Below are 22,253 nucleotides of genomic sequence, written 5' to 3' on the forward strand. Positions count from 1 at the left end.
GTATCGCGGCCGGCGGCAGCGGAGCGGGCAGCGCGGGGCTGGCCCGGCCCGGCCCGGCCCGGCCCGGCCGCTGCCTCCCGGGGGAGCATCGCGGCGCCGGCCCGGCCCCGGCCCCGGCCCCGGCGGCAGGGGAGGAGCCGGCTCCGCTCGCCCTTTCCGCGGCGGGAGCGCAGCCGATGGGCAGCCGCCGCCGCGCCGGGGCCGCTGGGCAGCAGCCGCCGCTGCCGCCCGGCCCCGGCCCCGGCCCCGGCCCCGGCCCCGGCCCCGGCCCCGGCCCCGGGCGCTCCCTGGGGCTGCGGCTCCGCCGAGCCGCGGCCGCTGCGCCCTGCGGCTGGGGCCGGCGCGGCGGCGGGCGGCGCCGCGGGCGAGCAGGTGAGTGGCGGCCGCGGGGCTCCGCGGCGCTCCGCGGCGCTCCGCGGCCCGGGGCGGCCCGGCCAGGCCCCGGCCGAGGGGGCAGCGACGTGCCGCGGGAAATCCGCCGGCTCCGGCCCGGCAGCGTCCCGGCGGCTGCCGCGGCGGCTCCCGGGGCGTCTCGCTTCGCTCGGGAGCTCGGTTTCCTTTCCCTCGCAAAAGCCCCATCACTGCTGTGACTCTTCTGTTGTTTCTTTTCCTGCTTTCTGTCAAAAACAATTGAAAGGCGGGAGAGAAACCAACTCTGCAGTTACGTGCCTGGGAGCAGAGTTTGCGTGGTTGGTGGCAAGCGATCAAACGTGCGGACGTTTCCTTCCACGCGTCGGTTCCGGCAGGCTGGCGAAGCGTCGTCGGGGGCCTCGGGGGGCCGGAGAGCCCGGTGCTGGGCAGGCGTGCGCCGGGGACTCGGAGAGCTGTTCCCCGGCGCCAGCGGCCCGGCAGGAACTTGAGGGGGCGCGTGGAGTGGTCCAGCCACGCACAGGGCTGGAGCGCGGTGCGCAGGGCTGTTGGGGGCACGCAGAAGGAGCGGTTGGTGTGCGGTGTGGAAGCGCAGGGGAGGCACAGGAGGGAGAAAAGGTGGAGTTAAAAAAAAGAGCTAGCATGGGGTAAAATATAAAAGATAGGGTGCAGCCTGCTTTGAGTCGTGATGAACAGCGTCTGAGGTTATCGTTTCCCTTTTTATCTAAAACATTCCAAATGTGGTGACATCCTGGCTTGGTGTACCTGCTTGCTGGTGTAATTGGGCCAGGTTGAGGGATGATCCTAGTGCACCAAGAGGGACAGGTCATGTCTGCTGATACCTGCAATAAAACCGTAGTGCTGCTGGAATTTAACGTGTTTATGATGACTTGTAAGGGAAATGCAGGGTAGAGCCTTGGGTTGTGCTGTTACTTTAATATTACAAATACTGACATCGTTCTACTTGCCGGCTCCATAGTAGGGACTATTCTGTGCATTCAGATCCTAACATAACAGCATAAGGAGTCTAAATGTTACTGCAGCCTCAGCTGTCTCTTTGTCACTGAAGACACTGGAAGATATTTAAAATGCTGGGAGCCTCAGAGAGCGAGTGCCTTGACTTTGAGCACATCTCAGGGAGGGTGAGGAGCCAGGAGGTCCCAAAGCAAAAGGTGCCTTGAGTCAATTATCACTCCTAAAACACATCACAGCCTGAGGGGCTGTCAAGAGAGAGGGTAGCTGAGAGCGGGCTGTGAATTGCCCTGGTTAGTTAAAAACTGCTGAAATGTTGCAGCTTGAGTCCAGTAACTGTGGCCTCCTGCTGGGCTCCTCCCTGTAAGGGTTTTATCTGTATGTAGCTCTTAAAAGCACAGTCATTTGACAGTAGCTCCCCATCCTGCGTAAAGCAAGTCTCCATTTCTCTGTACCTATTGCTCCTCGCTGAATGCTTTGGTTTGTGTCAAATCTACAAGCTTCCTTTGGGCGCTGAGAAGTAGGATTATTTCCCTACCAGCTGCGATGCTCTGATACCCTAAACCTGGCTCAGAGACTCCCAACGCAGGATTCAAAATGCTTGTGTCCACCTAGTGCAAAGTGCTGACTTGTAAGAGCTGACTCTTGTGGTTCAGGTTTGTTCAAGAGCGAGTTCACGTGTTAACGTTACGTCATCAGATGTACTGCACTATGCCTGAACAGATTTAACTTTATGCGAGATCAGCCGTCAGCATCTGCGCTCCCTCAGGCACTGTGAAACAAGCACGGGGCTGGCATCAGCCCGGTGCGAGGCGCTTTGGGTCGTTCCGTACGAACGAGGAGGTGTGCGTGCATTTGATCTGACCAGAGTTGTGCTTTGTGCACGTCATTCTAATGACGTCAAATCTGCGATCTTGGCCTCTCGTGTAGGACAGACTGGTTACCTGGTAGCGTGCATCAATCAGCAGCATTGGCAAGAAATGAGACGTTTCTCCCTCCCCACCCTCAAAGGCATCAAGAGTTTGTAACATGATGCTTGGTGAAACAGCTTAGACTTTTTGACGTATAAAACTTCATTTAAAACTGCTTTTAAAATCCCTTCCATTCCACCATCCCTCTAAGGAAAAGAACTTTGCCCTTTTTATTACAGAAATTTGTATTATTTTGTTTTTGGATTTTTTAAAATGATATTTTTATCAGTTCTTTTTATTCAGACTTAAAAATGTTTTAAGTGTTCTTCATTTGTAACTTCAGTACCAAAACTGGGGAAATTAATCTTGATAGGGCTTTTGAAGATGATTATGATGACTGCATAGATAACGATCTTGAAAGCAATTTGAGTTCTGCGAAAGAGGAACTGCGATCGTTTGGCTTTGCAGTCAGCTCAAATACTCAGTGAAGAATTAGATCTAATACCTGCCCGGAGATTTCTGTTGGAGATGCACCTCCTTTGCTTTTAAAGGATTTCTTCAGGCATGGTCCAAAGCATGCCAGACAGCTATAATTTATTTCACAGAGACCGGAAGGTCACCTTACTTTGTCGTGCATAGTGGTGGAGTAAAATGGGGTTTTCCAAAGAGTAAAGCTCTTGTGAAGGAAAGTTCACTGGCACGTGATCAGGACGCTGGCCTGAAGGAACTGGTATATTTTGACAAAAATGCAGTCGATCCCAACAGTCTCTACTACCTTAGTTTTCTGAGGGAGAGGCACATGAGGGCCCTGGGAAGTGTTTCCCCCGTGTCCCTCGGGGAGCCTCCTGACGGCTCTGCAGAGCCCGGTGTGGGGCCGGTACCTGCTGGCCTGGCTCCTGGCATTGCCCATGCCTCTGCTGGCACCTCCAGGTGAGCTGTGGTGAGTTAGCGTCAACCCAAGCAGGGGCCAAGAACAAAGAGGCGCAAAAGATTATTTTGAGATGGTCGGCAGAAGAGCTGAGAGCGTGGTGTGGAAATCCTCTTTGAGAGTCTGCTTCAGAGAAACTGCAGTGACTCCCAGGAGCCAGGCGTGACAGTAGGATTTCCGTGAGATTAATCATCACCATGTCTGTTTTGTGGCTGTTTCTTTTCATTTATCTTGGTAAACCCTGTATTTGTTTCCTAACCCTAGACCAGAATGGAAAACCGCTGTCTCAGAATTGCAAACCACCACCATTATCTCTGGAACAATAAACTGTTCTCAGCTTTCTTCCCTGGCAGCATCGCTCCCTGTAACAGACCTTGAGTAGTTAGCTTCTTTTGTGACCACCTGATTGCAAAACACATTAACAGTTTCCTCTGTCAGGCTACTTTTTGCATGCCTATTACAACAGAGATCATGTGTGGGTTGTGAGGACCTAGTTCTTCGTCTCCATTCATGTTGCTCTCGCATACAATGAGGACCAGATCCTGTTAAATGCAGCTGTCATCCCCCCTTGTTTTCAGTGGGGGGAGGTTCACGCATGGGGTGGATGGAGCAGAACCAGTTGGGATATGTGAGCCAGTTGCTGCTTCTCTACTCACTTGTTTACCTTCCAGGGCTGGAGGCTTTTTGCTCTGGTGTAGCATTGGCCACATAATCTGGATTCCTCAGATAAATTCCTGCTGTTTCTTTGAGATCTGTGGCTGCTGTTTTAATTGCCTAGAGCTCTGGGCCAGACACAGGACCCTTGTTACATAAAATCAACTCCTATGAATGATACTGTTGTGTATGTGTCTCTCAGTTTCTCTCTGTCTCTTTCTCTTTTTCGCCGTCCTCCCTTGGAAGCTGGGGAATTCAGCGTTGACTAAACCCTGCCTGCTATACTAGTGCAGCTGGCGATACCGACTCCATCTGTGATTTTGTGTGTGCCAGTTAACTTTTTACCCTGATTTTTTTCCTCCCATAAAAAAGGACATTGAAACTATCTGCCTTCTCTCAGCTAGAACTAGCTTTTTCTTACTTTGCACTAAGGCTCCTGCTTCCTCTCTGTTTGCAGTGACTCACATGTTGGAGCTTCCTTGTTTCCCCTGAGAACCTGTTCTAAAATCTAAGAAGCCTCAGTGGTAGGAAGTGCCTCCCTTTCCTTTTACTTGATCTCCTATGATGCTCCTGTGTTTGAACTCGAAAGAAAGATGCAGAGGAGTGAAGGATGGGGCTGGGGTTATGGTGGAGGAGGCGAGGAGGCAGCTCCTTGGTTAGCTGTGCTGCAGAGAGGTCCTGCAGTGTGCAGAGAGAAGCAGGCAGCTTACAACAGAAGGACCAATCTTCTGTTATTAGGCTCTTGGAGAGAACACATGATGCCAAATCAGATTTTTTGGACATTCTTATGTATAAATAACACCCAATTAACCTCCAGATAGTTACCTACCTTTATCTGTGTGTTCTTCAGAAAACCAAACACATCTGTCCTGCCATAGCAAAATTCCCAGCAGTGTGGCCCCAACAGGTGGGCAGGGAGCCACGCGCCGCGTTGCCGCTGCTGGGCATGTTCTGTGTCTCGTGCTCTTTGCTGGAGTTTTACTGGGGGCACGCAGAAGTCTGCAAGACTGCAGTGGTTGAGGTTGACCTAGAAGTTCTGCGTAGACGAAGGCCAGCTTCAGGAGTTCCCATGACCTGCATTTATAGCAGTGAATAAAGCAATGTCTTGACATGTTCTGCAATCAGATGGCCAGACTAAGAAATAAGTAGGGGGCCTAAAGGTGGGAGGGAGAAAGAGTAGTGAATGCAGCCTGGGTGCAACACTGGCATGTTTTAAACTCCGTTGAAGTTAGCGCCTGCAAAAATATCACAGAGTTCTCCTGCTTTCCGTCTGCAGTGATGGAAAATTATGAAATATAGATAATACTTGCATTAACACATGAATAAATTTACCCCAGGACCTCCACTTCTTGTTTGTTCATTTATACAGTCATTTTTTATTTATAAACCCGAATGAGAATTTTAACATTTTCCCTGTTTGTTTTGGTTGTAGAAAAAAGAGAGCCAGATAATGACTATCTCAGGTCTGGTCAGGATGTGTTTACTGTGGATGCGTGGGTTTTCTTTTCAGGGTGGGTGGTCAAATAGAATGAAGATGCATTTCCCATGGATTCATTTTTTTTAATGGATTTACTTGTTTTGACTTGTTCAAATTGTTTTTATATTGTGTGTCTTGGCCAGGAGAGGGTGCCCTTTCATGGTCTGTTTGTGTGGTGGGAGCCACAAGGAAAATGCAGAATGGGGTTAAGTATGCAGGATGCAGCAAAGATCCTGCTTGCATACTGATCCTGAAATGATTTGGAAGGAGGAGTGTAGTCATCTGTAAAAGCTGCTGCAACCCAGCATCAGAGGTCTGTGCAAAAGATTTGTGTGGATCTTAGAACACAGGCCAGAGAGCTGCAAATCCTGTCTGTACTCCTCCTCCTCTCCTTTGGGCTTGGTGCTGGGCTTCCGTTAACAACTTTCCCTTCCCAATCGATGGAGATGATAGTAGTGGTATTAATCCTAGAGGCGGTGGAAGCCTTGAATGCTGTTACTATTTGAAAATGCTTTGAGACGCGTTATGGAAAACATTATTCTGTAGATTTTTACCAAACATCTGTTTCTCTCTCTAATCCTGTATGGGGATGTTTCAAAAGCCAACTAGAAGAATGGAAATAGCCTGATAATGCAAACAGCTTAGGCTGGTGCCAGGGCGTAGGAGGGTCACTTCTTCATTGCAAGAGACATTGCAGGATGGAGACCTCGTAAATGCTTTATTGCAGATTGCTGCTTACCAGTAACGTATGTGCTTGTAGCTTTCTCCCTGGTGTAACTCCTGGCAAGCTTTGCAGGTCTAAGATGACTTGATCAGAGATTGTAGAATGGTATGGAAGGTTGTCTAAGGTTATATTTGCTTTTATAAGTTACTATCAACTATTCTGGACATTCTGTTAGTCTGAAGAATTCCCTCGGAGAGGAGAGCACCTCCCTGCCCATCCCATTTTGGTAGGGATTAGACATATGCAGTGGTGTGGCATTCAGATCTGTACGTCCTCTCTCTGCAGTGGGGAGGAATGTTTGAATCTGGGGACGTGTGAATCCTGATCCAATGGACCCATGGCAGTTTACTGAAGCCATTTTCAGGGGACATCAAAATGCTAGAGATATTATTTAAGCCTCACAACCGTGATGGAGGTGTTCAGTAAGTCTCTTCTTACTTTGCAGAGAAGAAAAACTGAAAACCAAGAGTGAGGACCTAACTTTCATTGTTCTGTTCTTATTACTAAGTCAAAAAAGGAAAAGCAGCTGTTTTATTCCTCATCTTTTTGTCTTGTGTCAGTATAATCTGTCCTTAATGTGAGACTACATGATACTATTGATGTGACACAACCAATGCAAAGTCTGAAAACACTGGATATGTTGTGATTTTCCTGCTAGACCTAACCCAGAGAAGGAAAGCATCTCAAGCACTGGCAGGAGATGAGGCAGCACAGGCAGCAGAAGCTAGACTGCAGTGTGGGCAGTGTGAACTAGATACCCTAAAATGACTTGACCTCAGGTTTGTGGCTTGGGTTGGGCTGTATGTACCTGCTGCAGTCTGCAGGTAGATTCAGGATTTAACCAGAGTTTCACTGTATTTGAACAACCTCAGGCAGCTTGGCTCATTCAGCTGCTTAGCCCTGTTCTCAACCTGCCAGAGCATTAAATGCATTAAGAACAAGAAGAGCTCTTCAAGGTCCCATTTAAGGTCTCCTGTAAGGGCCAGGCAAAGCTTGTTTCTTCAAGCCTGTTAGTAGAAGTTTGGCCAATTTAGATTTCAATGTCCTAGGCAACAAGACTCCCACCCTCTCTACTGGGAGGAGAGACAACTCAAGGCTATTGACCATTCCTGACATTTTTCCCTAGTATTCAGCCAGTCTAAAAGGGCCCTTTTGTTTTTTTTTTTTTTCCTCCTATTCCTTCTCAGTGACACCCTTTGGACCACCCTAAACAATCCTTCACTCCTTGCTAGTGAAGCCCCCCTGAATTCCAGTGTTTATTACTCAATGCCCTGCTCCCTCTCCCGTGTCCTGGCTGCAGGTGCTCCCTGCGGTCCCAGGGCAGTCACCCTGCTGGACAGGACACTTCCAGCTGCCCCGGCTGGAGCCCCCGGTTCCTCTCTGTACCCCTGCTGGGAAGAGCAATGTGCTCACGAGGGGCAGTGTTGACGCACACCCACCTAGCGGCGGGCTGTCTTTTGGGCTTGGTTGTTAAATCCTGGTGAGCTTTAACCAACTGGAGACTGAGCTTTGCTTTCCTTTCTTCCTCTCTTTTCTTGCTCCCCATTCCAACTTGGCATTCCCAACTCGAATCCTCTTCTTTCCAGTCTGTTTCCATTTCTGTGCTTGACAGCTCTTCCTTGCTCTGGACAGTGTGCTAGCCGCAGACTGTTAACCTCCTTGCTGGAAGCCCCCATGTGTGCACACACACGTGCATGTATGTGCACATGCACACATACACACTGGGTTCCTTGTGCAAGTAGCGGTGCTGGCTGAAGGAGAGCCCTTGGGCTTTCTGCCATTCCTCAGCAGTGTGCCGTGAACTATTAATATCCCCCAAGTGTGAATACTGCCCATTCATTGGGCTGGTCGCAGGGGGAGCTTGCGGCACGCACGTTTTTTGCTCCTCCTAGCATTTGCCTTGGTAGTGCCCCACTGACCAGCTCTCTCCAGTGAGAGCAGGGCTGGATGTGCACAGGGGCATGTGTTGATCTGACTGGTTTCATCCTACCCTCTTTGCCTCCTGTTTATAGCTCAGTGTCTCAGAGAGATTTCCTGCCTCTCTGGCCCCCCTGCTCCTTCTCATTCTCCTTGAGTGAGGAAATGAGTGGAAAATGCTGAAATCCTCCTCTGAGCTGAGCCTTTTTTCCACTGGATGCTGGAGCTGCTGTGCTGCTGGGGCCATATGGACAGAGATTCCCAGCCTCTTCCATAGGCGTAAAGGAGGAGGGGAGCAGGACCCATGCAAAGGACATGAAGGAAGGATCTTTGTGTTGCCGATGTCCTCCAATGCCTGGGCTGGCCGTGGGAGGTGAGACAGAGTGGAGGAGGAGGCCAGACGTGTGTTGAGTGGGAATGCCCTTACGAGGCTGACCTCCTCCAGACTGGGCCCTGGAGCTGGTTGGAGAAACACGGCAGAGTCCTGTAGAGGCATTAATATGTGGTGAGCTCTTACCCTAACCCGTTGTCTTCCTCCACACTAGCATTGGTGTGGCATCTTATCATGATTCTGTGTAATCTCTGCCCCCTTCCCCACTTGTATGACTGGAACAGATAGAAATCCCAGGTAGGCTAAAAGCCCATCCAGACTCATATATTGACAGGTATTTATTTTACTGATACTTCTTAGTCTTTTCCTACAGGTTCTCACTTCTCTCTCAGAGATTCAAGGAAGGTGATATAAGAGGTGTACTGTTTTTATTTATTTTTTGGACTGCCAGAAGGTACCAGTGGAGACCTTCTGAGAAGAGGATCTTCTCATTTCACAGTGATTTGAGCTGGGGATGAACGGAGAAGGCAAGGAGAATGGCTTTTCCCTAGAGTTGTCCTCCAAAAACACATGAAGCATGAAGGCATCCATGGTCTCCACATACCACTGCGTGGTGTGACAGTGGCTCTTGGCAACTCCAGAAATGGCTGTTGTCATTTAAGTAGGACTTGCTGCAAGTTGCCACTCTCAGCTGGATGCTTATGCCTGTAGTTACACCTTTGTAGAGACATATTAGCAAGAATGTGTTGTTGCATTTGGCCAGATAAGAACCTTGTTTGCTGGGAGGGAGATGGCCTGATCTTAGGCAGAGCTGCTGCACCACTGCCTTAGCTGATGACTGAATTTTTACTGGGCACTGCTGCTAGCAGCAGTGAAGCCAGTAAGTGTGGCACTGGATCTGATCTATAGAGGCACGGATCAGCAAGGCCTGAGATAGCTAACTGACTTCCGTGGGGGGTGCTGGAGAGGAAGGAGGTGTTCCTAGAAGCTCTCCGTAAGGTCACGTCATTCCGTTGCCTTGCATTCAGACAGCTTGCTTTCGAGTCAGATATGGATTGGCTGTGTCTATTCATGTGCTCAGCTTGGGAACCCGGGGGATGGAAGAAAGGGAAAGGAGCCAGCTGGACTGCTCTGCATTCTTAGCCCTGCTTTTTCATATTTTTCACTCCCAGGGTCATTCCACTTAAGTTAATAATAACCTGAACAATATATCACATATTTCATCTTCTGCATGCTATTAATCCTTACACCTCTGACTACCACTGCAGTGCATTTAGGGCTGACAGTGCAGAGTTGATGTGGCCCCTCTCCAGAAAGCAGATCAAGCTGCCAAGGCCCTCAAAAGAACAAGCAGATGATGGGATAGGGGCATATTTTGGTGCTTTGTTTATCCAGCGTCCTGCTTGCAGCACTTGCTTTGCTGTCAGCACCCCAAGGCTTTGCGTCCATAGTATCTTTCAAGAGATTTTATTCTGGTAGCGCCTTCAGTCCTGCCCCAGCCTGGGGCAGAAACATCTCTCTGGAGCAGTTTGCGTCTTTGGCAGATAATTGTCTCTTCTTGTGACTCTCATTGGGAGGTCAGGGTGCAGTGTTTCATTGATGGAGAAAATAAGGTAGAGAACTTAGCAGGGAGGGGAGTATAGCTGAGGGGATCAAGGCTCAGTTAGGTTCCTGATGTCCAGAACCATCTTCTGACCCCTCTTTTGTCTGCTGTGGCTCTGCACTGGGGTGCTTATAGCCTCCATCACATCTTGTTTTACTATAACCCACTGATTTCCAACGATACAGATAGATAGCCACTTCTTTTGCCATTGTTTACAGAGAAGGTAGCACTAACTGGTTACTCTCCAGGAACTAATTGCGTCCGCCAACAGAAGCCCTCAGTCTCTTTTTTCCTCTCCCATGGTCTTTGGCTGGCAAGACGTTCCATCACACAAAGCTATAAGACTTTCATGTCAACAACAGGCTCATTCAGAAGACCCGTTGCTAAGAGCCCCTTCCCTCTGAGAGACAAGGTCAGTCTGAATATAGGCTTCTCATTGACTGGTCATAGTGGGGAAGAGCAGAGGCAAATAGTTCAGCTGTTTTCAATGACAGTGAGTGCCTACAACATCTTCCAACCTGGACAGGGTTGAAGAGGAGAATGGGCCACAAAGGCAGTTGGGATGGTTGGCAGGAGTTCGGGGATGAGGCTGTGGCTGGGGGAGGCACAAAAAAAGATGTGTGTTGAAAGTGTCTCAGACTATGAAAACAGTGGAAAGTGCACACACTTTTTTCTTTTTTTCTGATCCTCGGTGGTTAAGGTGTTTGGGTAGCACTTCAAGCCCCTTCAGTAATTTCGAGAGGAAAGCTGGTTTGTGGCTTCCTCAGAACATACCTATTCTTGTTCCTGTTGTTCTGATCATCCCACACCAAATCATTGCACTGCCTGTCCCTCCTTGTATTGCATCTGTGGTATGTATTTTCATATGTAAACATACTGCTTTTCTTCTCTGTCTTGTCCCTTTCTCATGTCCCTTTCTTTCTTCTCTCTGCTTCCTTCCACTCTCTGGCCTATACTTTCTGACCTCCTGCCCTTTTGCCTCCCATTTCCTACAGAGCAAGCTCCCTCCTTCAAGTTCACCTTAACTACTTATTTTTTCATCTTAGCCCCATATCCTAGACCTTATCCTCCGTTTGCTTCTTCATCCCCTTGCAAGTAATCTTTGACCAGTTATATCAGGTCATGGAACTAGGATCCAAAATTCATTCTGTGAGTCCTGTGTGTCTTACGGAAAGGATCTTCCACGGCGCTGCTGCCAGACCTCATCCTGTCCTATCAAAGGAAATAATTATTGAGCAAATAAATTCCATCTGCAATATGAGCACGTCCTTGGTAGAAACAAATCGAGCAAGTGCAGCCTCTCTGGTCCTTTTGATGTCTTGCTGAGGCTGGAATTCCTACCTTTGCCATTTGTTTGGTTTGATGGGAAGGGAGAGTTAGGGACAGCCTGGTTTCCATCCAAAAAGTGTCCAGGGGCTCATTTTTGTGAGGGAAAAATTGAGGGACCTCCTCCACTAGTGTTTCAGCTGGGTGGAGATTTTGGAAAGTTGCAGCTGTTCAGTCTCTACTCATTTTCCTGGAGCCCAGGGAGCCCTGCTGCCTCTGTGTTTGTGCGTGCTAATTCCCACCCTGATGTCCCGCATGCTGGAAGCAGAGCAGGGACTGGGACAGTTGCTGCCGTCTGTTGCAAGACGGAGAGAAGGGAGGATGGCTGAATGGGGGAAGGACTTCCTTGGGAGTTAGGGCCAGTCTGCAGTGGCAGGGCAGGACGCTGGCAGTGTCCGGGGTGATGCTGGTGTTTCACATAAGTTGTGGGCGGGCCCTTCCCTGTGCTACAGCAGATGTGGCTCCAGGTTTTGGCTTGGCCATGTGTGTGTGGCTTACCCTCATTACCTTCAGCTTCCAGGTGTGTAGTTAGGGAGCAGCATTTCAGTTTGGCTTGGATCTTGAGTGTCTGAGATGATCTGTGGGTTCTGCTGGGCAGCGCAGAGGCGCACGGGGGCTAGTACGCCTGCCCCAGCGCTGGCGTGGACGGGGCAGGGTGCAGGGGCGCCGGCAGAGCTCTCTGTGCCGGTAGCCGGTGCTTGCGGAGCGCGTGGGGTGGTTGCGCAGTCGGTTCTTTATCTCCAGTGGAGTGTGAACACCTGGCTGTTCACTTCCCCCTTCGGCTGCTGCAGCTGGCCTTTGGGTTGGCGGGGGAAATGCCCCGCCGGAGAGCCCAGATCCTGCCTCGGTGCCAGGGGCAGCGGGAGCGTACCTCTTGGAAATGACTTCTCTCTCTTTTGTGCCTTAACACGTGCGGTTTGAAAGCACGTGCGGCCGAGCAGGGCTTGCCTTACGATTGGCTTGGCAGCGAGGCGGACGGAGGCTTTTGGGAGGCTTTCCAGAAGCCCCAGCTGGTTTTGCTGCTCGGGGATTGGCCGGGGCAGTGGGAGGACGGCCGGAGGGGCGATGGCTCCGCACTTAGAGCCTGGCCACCTGCGCGGGAGCCTTACTTACACTGACAACAGCTGAGCAGCAGCAGTGCCTTAGCTAGCAACAACTCCCATGTGGAAATCTAGGATTTATCCAGCGTCGTCTTTGCCACCTTCCCGTTGCAGCAGCGGTCAGGACTGATGAGCTAAAGGAGTCTCTCTGTCTACCTTCCTTCTTGCCTGCTTTTGTCCTACCAGCCAATATTCGGCGGTTCTTCCCCCCAGGACGTGTGGTTTTGACAGCGACGCAGCACAGCCTGAAGGTAAATCCAGTCTAGATTTCGGCAGCAGATTGTGGTTTCCCTGGCTGCCCGCTGCTGTGTGCGTGCGCGTGAAGGAGGAAGAGGAGAGAGAAGGGCGAGGGGACCGCGCCGGGCGTCGTGAGCCGGCGTCCGCGCGGCGCTGCGGGGCGAAGCTGCGGCGGGCGCAGCGGCGCGCTGCCGACGGGCTCGCCGCGGTTCGGCGCCCAGCTCCGTCCAGGCGGGCGATAGGCAGTACGTGCGCCTGGCGGCCGCCGCTGCCAAGGGGAGCAGGGTCCCCGCGCCGGCACGCGCTCCCCGCGCGCTCGAGCTGCCTCCCCGCGCGCTCGAGCTGCCGCCCGTCCCCTGCCCCGGCTGCGCGGGGCGGCAGCCCGCGCCTGCTCCGGCCCCGGACCTGGCGGCGCCGGCCCTGGGGGGTCCGGGCTCCCTACGCGGTCGGCCTTTCGCCCCACCAAACCCGTCTCGGGACTAGCGCAGGGAAGGGAGCGTGCTGCTTACGTTACTGTTTCTGGACCGCTCAGTTTTCTCGGGGCTCCTCTTCAGCCCTCCGTGACTGGGATTAGCGAAGATTAAATTGGGGCTGAGAAAGCACAGGTCTGATGTCTGATCCAAAGACCAGTGCGTTAAGGGAAAAAGATGCATCGGGTTTGCTAGGCTTTGGTGAAGGGGGAAGAGCAAACTCTGCGTCGTGACTTTCAAAACTGCGCGCGCGTGTCCAGCTGATTCTTTCTTTCGGAGATCTTTGCGCTCAGCAGAAGCCTGTCAGCTTGACACACGCAGTTTGTCAGGTGGTGAGCTAACACTGATCCGTCACGGCACGTTACCAAGGTGGGTGGCTGTTTTCCTCGGTGAGTATTTGCTCATGGCTAGTTTAAACATTGATTCTTTGCGTGTTTGATTTTGTGATTTGTTTTTTAGAGGGCCTGTTTGGTGCATAGGGAGGAGGGAGCGAGGAGCCTCTTTTTTTTTTTTTTTTTTTTTTTTTTTTAAAAAAAGATCATCATACAATCACAAAAGGTCAGAGCATATATCATGGTGTTATTGGCAGTACTTTGCATTCTTCTCCATGTGCATACTTGAATTCTTATCAATGAATGTGCTGTCTTTGTTTGCATTTTAACTGAAACGTAGTTAAGAAATCAGAAGTGTCGCTGAGGCAGGCTGAGCAGCTCCTCGCTGTTCCCTGCGTGGCTATGCCATCAGGGGCTGTTCTTTGCACAGTGAGTTATGCAGGGAATGGGGGGGCAGTTCAACCCCCCCCCCAAGTGTTTCTCCATCCTTTTGGGGGAGAATCAGATCAGATCCTAATACCAAAATCTTGTCAGTAATTTTCTGATGTGACAAAGCATAGAATCTCAATGCAAAGCAGGTATAAAGTCTCGATTATGGGGAGGTTTCTTCACTTCCTTTGAGAAATGCTTTTCTAATAAAAGACAACTGAATAAATCTTATCATGTATCTGTTAAGCATTCTTTGCCTGTGTTGCCTCAAATGTCCAAACTTAGCATATATATGGGACAGAGTGCTAGCAATTTAGTTCCATGAGAGAACAAAATATGGTTATGCAATAAGGGCTCTTCAGTGTTTCCCCTGATTTCTGGACTAATTTCAAAGGATTTGAAGGTTTTTAAAATCAATTTACGGAGCGTAAAAGCTCTTCTTAGGGAGAAAAAAAGGTGCCTTTTGCCTGAGAGGTGAACAGCGGGTCTAGCAGGGATTGCTGCGTGGCTTTGCAGTGAAAGAACAAACCGCCCGGTCGGTCTGGCCTGAGACACGCAGGCGTTGCTGGGTGATGTTAAGGGCAGGTCGCTTGACTTCTTTTTGGCTTAGTCAAGCCAGGTGGGAGCCTAGGTGAAAATCAGAGTAGCTGCTGAAAGGCAGATGTGGTGTCAGAAAAATTATCAGAATAAGTAGAATTCAGACATCAGAACAGAATAAATTATCACCCAGTAGGTAGGTGAACAGAGTTGGTCTCTTAAGCTATTTATTTCTTGAAGAGTATGAGAGAGTGTGACCATAAGCAGAGGTTTGCTGAGCTGCATGTGCAGTTTGCATAGTTTTGGAAGGTTTTTGCATTTAGATGTATGTGGGAGTTTAATCCTCCAAATATAGGCAGTGTGTCAGCAGTGAGGCTGCTACGGCAGGAAATGACTCCTAGTGCAATCAGTTACTGTGCCTGAATGCATGCTCTGTGGAGAACTTTAAACGGCTCCTCCATGAAAGAGAGGATGTGTGTGTTGTTCCAGAGATTTATCTCACTATATTCATTGGTGCATCGGATAACAAGGGTATCTCCCTTTCATCTTCCCAACCTGATAAATAAAGACATTGTTCCGTCGCTCTGCCCATCAGATTTGGTAAAATGTATCACTTGGGAATGAAAGCTGAGCTAGTTGTAGAGGGTATAAAAGGCATTCTTGTAGTAGCATGAGAGCCACAAAGACTAAGATACTATTGCAGAGGCATGAGAAGTCCAGCTGGTGTGGCTCTTTGCAGCTCTTACCAGAACGTCCGTGCTATGTTGTGCCTCAGGTAGGTCCTGCAGTAGTAGTGGCACTGTTCTGCATCTTTTGAGCAAAGTCAAAGGGGAACGTGAAATTCAGCCCAAAGCATTTATTCCCCTTCTCTGATGAAACTAATAGGAGAAGAAATACTGACTGAAGATGGAGAAAGCCTCCAGAGTGCCAGAAACTGGCCAGTGCATCCATTTAGCCCTAGACTGACTTGGTCCTCAAGAGAGCAGGGCAGCAAGGCAAGGGTGATGGGCAGCACTCTGCTCTTCTGTTGTGGTTTGTGGTGCTCTCTGGAAGGACTAGAGCACTGAATGGAGGCTCGGTGTCTTTGGACTTGGCTGTGTCTTGTTTGCAAGTGTGGCATGCTCATATGAGACGGGTAGATGTGAGAAGAGCAACTTGGAGTGTGGGTATCAACTCTGCAAGTAGAAATACATGGAAATGTTGATGCTATCTTCCTTCTACATTGAGGTAAACTGAGGTGTGAGATGAGGTACCTATGGCAGCAGACACCTGCAGCTTAAAGGGACAGAGCTAGAAGCCAAGTATTCTCTTTTTTCAACTTCTCTTTCTGCAAGCTCTCTTTCTCATCCCTACCAGAAAGCATGAGGGATGTGTTTGGTTGGATTTAGAGGTGGAATACAGGATGCATTGAAAAATGGCAGGGGTCTTCCTGAGGGTCTGATGACCAGTGGCTAATGCAGGAGCCGAGGAGGCATTCATTAACCTTTGTGCTGAGCTCCAGCACGATCTCTGGTGAGGAACGTCGGCAGCAGAGTGCGGCCACATTCCAGTAAAGCCAGGGGTCTCCCGCCCCGGTTAATGATTGAGCCACAATAACCCTCCTTGTGCTGAGTCTTTCTGAAAGTCACCTCCAGATAATTATATTAACTTTTCCAGGCTGCAGAAGTGGTGTGTAGAAATTTAAAGAGACAGGGTCATTTTCTGTATTTTCAGCGATATTTTCTTTCATGTGCGAGAAGTGCTGAGTAATGACTTTCCTTTTCAATTTTCTCTGTTTTCTTTTTGATTGATTTGGTGTATTATTTACACAGTTTTGTGAATTGGCTTGTCAGACAGCTTGGATTGCGCTGGCCTTGTGTGCCAAGAGCTAGTGTTGCCCTGCTTCATGCTTCTTGTCTCTCATCTGCTTGTATGAGTCTGTTATTGCTCCTGCTTGAGGAGTGGTCCCCAGTGTACTTGGCTGGTACAGTGATTTCTCTGCCTTCCCGCTTGGGGCCACTCATTTGTCTCCTTACAGCAGCAAATCATTCCCACCTGGGCTGACCATGTTTTCTAATCAGGGCTGCTCTGAATTAAGGCCTGAGCTAATCTGTGGAAGTCAATGGAGTGACCCTGAATTCAAACCCCAGGTCAATGAGAGGAGAATCCTGCTGCCAGTCCAGGGGTTTCTAACCAACTCTGTTCAGTTTTGCATGTATCTCAGGCTGAAGAGACATCTGCCTGCTGTTCTTCTTCTCTTTTCCGTTTCCAGGCATTGCCTGACCTATTCCAGTTAATAATTGACATGTTAGCCTTGCCACGTGGGCCTTGCACATTTGCTGAGCGTTCAACAGTGGAGCTGTTTGTCTAGTCGTTTGAAGGATTCCTTATCAGAACCGGGCACTTGTCATCCAGTGGCAGTTGCAGGCTGAGTAAGTGTTAACGGCTAGCTGTGGGAAGGAACCTTAATAAACAGAACAGCTTGGAGGACCTTTCTTAATGAGAAGGTTCCCCAGGGGGCTTGGCTATTTCATATCTCACTACAAAAGGGCACATTGCCATCTTAACGTCTTACACTGTTATATAGCCAAGTTTAGCGGTTCTTTTCTCCTGCTTTCTCAGTGTCCATCTTGCAGATCCAACTGGAACACCAGGTTTGGGTCACAGATTGTTGCTGCCAGTTCAGAGGAAGCTTGGGACCAGCAAAACTTCACGGGAGTGCTGAGTCGGGCTGTGGTTTGATATTACACCTTATGTATGTAAGATGCAGCTGCTGAATTTCAAGCTGCTGCGGAAAAAGATGGTCTCTCCCTTGGCACTGGATCTAGAAATTGCATAGGTTTTGGAAGGTAATTTGACTGGAAAATATTCATCAGTGCAATCATGATTGCTGCATTCAGTGCAAAGAAAGCAGCAGGAGCATGTGGCAGTCAACTGGATTAGGTGTGACATCAAACTGCACCTTTGGATCTGATGATTTGCCTAAAAGGCCTGGAGCAGTAGGAAGAGCTGCAGGTCAAAGCTGAGTCTCCTTAGCAGTACAGTGTGGGGAGGTCTTTCTCAGCCTCATCTAAAGCCTGGTCTGGTCTAGCTCTGCTGTCTGGCTTGTATGGACTTGGATAGAGGTGCCCAGTGTTCACCCCTGACTGTCAAAGCCCTGGTACAGGATGGGGTGAACGTTCAGCAGAGCCAGAGTTGTGAGGAGTGCTCATAATACCCCTACAGTTAGTAGCAGGAAGGTAGTTATCAGTGTGTTTCCCTCTCATGTCCTCCCATTTATTTACCTCCTGTCTATCCATGTTTGATTATCTAATGGGAATGATCAGGGATTTTCTTGAGGTCATGGTCCTCAAGTCCAGACCTTCCAAGACAGGATAACTCCTCCCAAGAAACCAAATTCTCAGCAGAATCAAGAGTACTGAGGTATCCAAGCATCTAAGGCCTCCTTACTCAGTTCAGAGATGAACATCTGGATCTCTGTGTACCCTATAGTAAAATTTTGGGCCTCCCTTTGCTTGACTGGGAGCAGGAACTCAGCGGCTCCTCCCAGGATGGCATACCACTGAACTGAAGGGGCCCGAAGTATGCTTGAGCTCGGGTGTGCCTGGGGATTTCCTGCCATTTATCTCCGTGAGTGAAAAGCATCTGACTGCAACATGTGCACATGGGGTCTGGAAAGAGCCTGCTCATTCTGATTTAATCGTAATTTTGCTGCACCCTTTTGGAGCGGTCTTTAGTGCTTATGCTCAAAGCTTGGTGGGGCGAAACTGTTTAATGCTAGTTCTTAAGAAGAGTGCTTTGAGCTCTCAGTAGCGTGTTCCACCCTCTTTGTGTGCTTGTTACTTCCAGAGCTGCTAATGCAGGCGTATGAGGTAGAAGAAGTAGAGGATCCTTCTAACCTGCAAAATTGTCACTTCTCAAGTGTAATTTATTTGCAAAGGTAGATGATGGGATTTCTATTCTCTCTCTCTCTCTTTCTCTCTCTCTCTTTTTTTTTTTTTTTTCCTGACATGAATTTTACAAGAATATTTTCACTCTTGTCAAGAGCACAGATTCTGTTTCTGAATGTTCTTTGGTCTCATGCAACACAAGAGAGTCACATTTTCTTCCCGTTTCTTAAAGGAATGGCAACAAAACATCCCCTCTGTGCCCCTCCCAAGTGGAAGCAGTGCTCCGGATAAGTATGCTGCCACTTGTTTTAGAGGGATGAGTTTGTCTTGCAAACTAAAGGCACCTGCTGCAAGGTGTGAGGTGGAAACTGGTTATTTTGTGAAGCTAGGCCAGTAAATCTGCAGACCTGGAGGGTTCTGCCTCTTAGCTGCCAAGCTCGGATGGTAAAAGGCTGAAGCAGGACTGTAAAGACTTCTGCCCTCCCCCTTCCTCCCATCCCCCTTGTCTTCCACTAAGGTATCAGGTGTTCGCACAGGCCTGTGGCTGGCATCCTGCAATACCTCCTGGTACCAGTTCAGTCAGGGTGGTGGGGAAGGAGGCAAAAGTACTGCAGACAAGACACTGAGTATTTGAGAAGGAAAAAACAAAACGAAACAGAATGGAAGAGCTGGAAAGGATGAGACTTTGCTGCAGAACTTGGGAAAAAAAATCTAGTTGGGGGAACAGCCATTCAGACTGGGGTGAAGAAGGTGAAGTAGTTGCTTGGGGGGTGCAGGCTGAGGTTTGTTCAGAGGACATTAGCGAAGGGGCGCTGGGAGAGGGGATTTCCTTTATTGCTCCCCAACTAAACTGTAAACGCTCAAGAGCAGTCGCAAACAGATGTGTCACAAGACTGCTAGGACACTGACGCTCACTGGTGACTCAAAGCTCACTTGATCTTGTTTCATCGGTGTAATTGGGTAAAAGCAGAACCTGTGGGTAGTCAGACCCAGCATTTGAGCTTCGTTCTCCCAGACAATTAATTGCCCCCGCAGAATCTCGCTGTAAGGCTTTCCCTAACGAGCGCCATGTCCCATCTCCTCTTACCTTCTGGAGTGTTACCCCTTTTCTCAGAAGAGCCTCCTCTCTGATCTGTCTTTCAGGGGCTAGTTTCTCTGGTTTCACAGCCCGGAGCAAGGTGTCTTTTTTTCCTGTGGAAAACTGTCCATTAGTGAGAACCACTAACGTGAGCCTTGCAGAGCATGAGCATATCAGTGTCATGCTTACTTGTGCGGGCTGAACATGAACTTTATGTTCTGAAGATCAGCGTTCCCTCTATCCTCTGCCTACTGCCTGGAGCTACCGATGGAATCTGTAGCTTTTCTCCTAGAACAAAGTCCTATGGGTTATGCCAGCACCTCAGAAGAAGCAAGAGTTTAGGAAGCAGTAGTTTCCCCCAGTTAAAGAAAAGTTTAAAGGACGTGGCATGCCTGAGATAGTATATATGAGAAAATAGGTCAGCAACTTCACTGTGCTGGAGTTTTTCATTACCCTGCTCCAGTCCCCTCTTCTCCCTCCCATTTCTTCTCTGGCGCAGAGAGTATTTTCCTGGCAGATGGAAGACTGAGTGAGTTTATGGGCCACATTAAATTCAGTGTGTCCTTAACGATGTCTTCTCCTGTGCTTTTTATTTCACTCAGCCCTGATGTGTCCATCTGTCAGAATCTGTAGTGGGCAAAGTAACGATTGTCAGCAGCTGAGCTTGGCTTTAAGTTCACCTCTGCTTTTTATCTTTAGTAATAAGTATGCCTGATTCTGATCTTTCATCACTGATTTGGAGCAGAGAGCATTCCTTAGTGGGCAGTGGTATGGTCTTGCTAGTTTCTTCCTTGCCTACAGGTTACCTTGGCAGAGATTGTCTTGTAAAGGCAGAGAAAAATAGCTCTGTCTGTCACTTTATCTTTTGAGGGTCTCATTCTGTTACAAAAATTAATGAATTCTATCTTGTGGCAATCTTGTAACATAATTGATAGTGTGACAACAGGTTGCAGAAATTAAACTGAAGTCCAAATAAGTAATTCAGAAATCTTGCTGTAGGACATTGCAATGTTCCAGTCTGTCCTACAGGAGCTACTGTCCCACAGAAGAGGCACCAGGGTGGAACATGCATTGATTCCTCAAACTTCTTGAGTTCACAGTCCTGCTGAGTTATCTCAAATCACCAGTGAAGGTGCCCTATGCTGAGATGCGGGCTTTTCAGGAGGAGAAGCTGGGTGACGGTGCATGGCAGTGGGGGCTGGTAAACTGTCTGAGATGCGGTGCTGGAAGGGTAGGCTCGGGGCAGGGGGGTGTGTGTGTGGGTGTGTGGGTGCTGACGCCTCAAATCCCCACAGCTGTCTGCTCAGGGAACACGAGCTGGGATCGCAATCTGAAGCATATTCTTCTGGTAGAGCCGCATCTGTGACAGCTGAGGGGAGGTGCAATCCCCAACTGCAATGTGTCTACCAGCAGAAGTGCCAAACATAAGCCATGCTTCTACTTTAAAGCTTGTTTTACTTGAGGGGTGTTTTTGTTGTCCCAGTAAAATGTGTGTCCAGCATAGTATAGTAATATTTGCAGTACAGAGCTTTTGCTGATACTTTAGGCAAGTACTGTAAGCACAGGTTTCCAGGTAGTTTACGTTGCTCCCCCTCCTCCCCCCCATGCTGTGTCCTGACAGTCTTCTGTTGCACTTGTCAGAAGGTTATTTATAGGAAATTAAGCTCTGTGCCATTAGTTTCTCTTTTTCTGTTGTGGCAGTAGTGTCCTGGCTTAGAGATTTTCATCCTTTAAACTGTACAGCATTAGCCAGATGGAAGAGGTCTGCTCAATTCCTCGATCTGCTGGGTGGTTTGCTCCTCTTTCCTGGGCATCTCCAGAGGCTTTAGACAGTGAGCTTCCTACCTGGTTGCTTGATTTACATGTGCAGTTTGTCTCAGTAGAACCAAAGGTGTAACTCTGATCTCTTGGACCCTGCTTGGACATCTTAAAAGCATCCTTCTCCTACAGAACTCTCGGTAACACTTGTTACTGCTCTCCAAAGTAACTGCCAGCTTCTGCAGATGACTTCTACAGGCATCAGGGCTGTTTACTCCGAGTATCTTAATAGACAAGGCAAAAAAGTATACAGTGAACAGAAATTGTCTCTCTTCTTGGGAGACCAGCTTGATCTCCTTCTGAACCTTTGCGTCCATAACCTGGAAGGACGCTTTGCTTTCCAGCCAAGTTGAAGCTGACCCCATTCCTTTCCTTTCCCACACTCAGTGACTCCACAACATGACTTTTCCAGTGCTGCTGGTGTGTTTTTTTAAAAAAAAAAAAAAAAAAAAAAAAAAAAAAAAAAAAGATTAGGCATTTTGCAGCAGCAGCTGAATCGTATCAAACTACTTGTGCATCTGAGACTTAAAGTCCTGAGTATACAACTTTTAAGGGGCACACTTAGGGAGACGGTACAGTCCAGTGACAAGGGAAGCAGTTTTGTGAATACAAGGAGTTAGGTTGTATTCCTGACTTTGCCCCTGACTTGCTGCATGGCTTAGGAGAGGCTTTGCCTCAGTGTTCCCCTCTGTATAAAGGGGATAACAGAGAATTCTCTTCTCTGTAAGTACCTTTGACCTGTGAGTGCCCTGGGGCACTGCTGAACTCTACCATTGTGCTTTTATCGGTCCTTTTGCCCTATTCACAAATCCTCTTCTGCAGGCCTGGGAATACTTGATTCCTGTGACAGTGACCAAGCCGCTGTTACTCGTGTTGCCATCAGAGTGAGCTCTCATCACTTCTGCATCCTCCCAGTGTGAGCCCCGGCAGCATGTCAGAAGCCCCAGCTGATACACCTCCAGGGCTAGCCAGCATCGCCTCCCTGGCCCCTGATGGGAGGAAGCCAGGAAGCAGGGCTGGCCTTTCCTCTCTCCATGCTGAGCTGCTTTCTTCAGAGCCTCCTGTGAAACCTTGAACAACTTCTATTTTGAGACAGCTGCCTCTGTATATACTGGATTTCCTGGATTTCTTTTACCTTTCTTTCTTTCTTTCTTGTTTTTTTTTTATTCTT

General features: G+C 49.0%; 1 protein-coding gene across 3 annotated transcripts in view; it reads left to right on the forward strand.

The window, feature by feature from the left end:
• STARD8 (StAR related lipid transfer domain containing 8) overlaps positions 1-22,253 on the forward strand; it is a 90,649-nt gene that overhangs the window by 15,426 nt on the left and 52,970 nt on the right. The window contains exon 1 of one of the 3 annotated variants that reach the window (XM_062585084.1): positions 350-372. The exons of 1 other annotated variant lie outside the window; for it this stretch is intronic. The gene's annotated coding sequence lies outside the window, so the exon portion shown is untranslated. Of the gene's footprint in view, positions 1-349; positions 373-12,448; positions 12,564-22,253 lie in introns of those variants that run through there. One more of the 3 variants, XM_062585083.1, reaches the window with a different exon arrangement.

The sequence above is a fragment of the Rhea pennata genome, chromosome 11 (genome assembly GCF_028389875.1).
Source record: "Rhea pennata isolate bPtePen1 chromosome 11, bPtePen1.pri, whole genome shotgun sequence".
Lineage (NCBI taxonomy): Eukaryota > Metazoa > Chordata > Aves > Rheiformes > Rheidae > Rhea > Rhea pennata.